A 2,022-nucleotide genomic window follows, 5' to 3' on the forward strand; every position below is an offset into this window, starting at 1 on the left:
CATTCTAAACTTCATTCTACACATCAATTCACACAACATCACTCTACATATCATTCTCACATCATTCAACACATCATAATACACATCATTCTACACATCTTTATGCATGTCACTCTACGCATCACACTACACATCATCCAACACATCATTGTAATCATCATTCTGCACATCATTCTGCACGACATCATTCTACACATCATTGTACACATCATTCTACACATCATTCGACACATCGTTCTACACATCATTCTGCACATCATTCTACACGTCATTCCACATTAAATCATTCTAAACATCATTCTACACATCATTCTACACATCACTCGACAATTCATTCTACCAATCAATTTACATATCATTGTACACATCATTCTACACATCATCATTGTACACATCATTCTACAGATAATTCATTCTACACATCATTCTGCACTTAATTCAGCCATGAACTCATTGAATGGCGGTGCAGCCTAGAATGGCCGAATGTCCTACTCCTGCACCTATTTTCTATGTTCTTTGTTTCTATGTTACACATCATTCCACACATCATTCTACACATCATTCTACATATCAGTCTGCACATCATTCGACACATCATTCTCCACATCATCATTCGACACATCATCATTACACACATCATCATTCTACACATCATTCTACACATCATTCTACACATCATCCTGCACATCATTCTACACATCATTCTAAACATCATTCTGCACATCATTCTACAAATAATTCTACACGTCATTCCACACATCATTCTTCACATCATTCTACACAACATTCTACACATCACTCTACACATCAGTCTGAACATCATACTACACGTCATTCTACACTTCATTATACACATCATTCGATCATCAGTCTGCACATCATTTTACACATCATTCTACACATCATTCTACACATCAATATGCACAACATTCTACTTCATTATTCTACACGTCATTCTACACATCATCCTACACTTCATTATGCACATCATTCTACACGTCATTCTGCACATCATTCTGCTCATCATTCTGCACGTCATTCTACTCATCATTCTGCAAGTAATTCTACACATCATTCAACATTTCATTCTACACATCGTTCTGCACATCACTCTGAACGTAATACTACACATCATTCTACACAACATTCTACACATCATTATGCTCGTCATTCTACACATCATTCTAAACGTAATTCTACACGTCATTCTAAACATCATGCTACGCCTCATTCTCCATATCACTCTACACATCAGTCTGAACATCATACTACACATCATTCTATACATCATTCTACACATCTTTCAACACATCATTCTACACATCATTCTGCACATCATCATTCGCCATATCATCATTCTACAGATCATCATTCTACACATAATTCTACACATCATTCTTGAAATCATTCTACACATCATTCAACACATCATTCTGCACATCATTCTACACATCATTCTACACATAATTCTACACATCTTCATTCTGCACATCATTCTCCACAACATCATTCGACACATCATCATTCTACACATCAATGATGTGTCGAATGGTGTGTAGAATGATTTGTAGAATGATGTGTGGAATGCTGATGTCTGTAATGATGTGTAGAATCATCTGTGGAATGATGAGCAGAATGATGCTGTGCACAATGTTGTGTAGAATGATGTGTAAAATAACGTGTAGAATGATGTGCAGAATGATGTGTGGAATAATGCGTAGAATGATGTGCAGAAAGATGTGTAGAATGATGTGAAGAATAATGTGTACAATGATGTTCTGTAGAATGATGTGTAGAATGATGTATTAAATTATGTAAAGAATGATGTTTGGAATGATGTGTAGAATGATGCGTAGAATGACGTGTAGAATGCTGTATAGAATGATATGTAGAATGACGTGCAGAATGATGTGTAGAATGATGTGTAGAATTATGTTTAAAATTATGTGCAGAATGATGTGTGGAATCTCGTGTCGAATGATGTGCAGAATGATGTGTAGAATGATGTGTAGAATGATGTGT

Source organism: Pristiophorus japonicus, unplaced genomic scaffold (assembly GCF_044704955.1).
Source record: "Pristiophorus japonicus isolate sPriJap1 unplaced genomic scaffold, sPriJap1.hap1 HAP1_SCAFFOLD_377, whole genome shotgun sequence".
Taxonomy (NCBI): Eukaryota; Metazoa; Chordata; class Chondrichthyes; family Pristiophoridae; genus Pristiophorus; species Pristiophorus japonicus.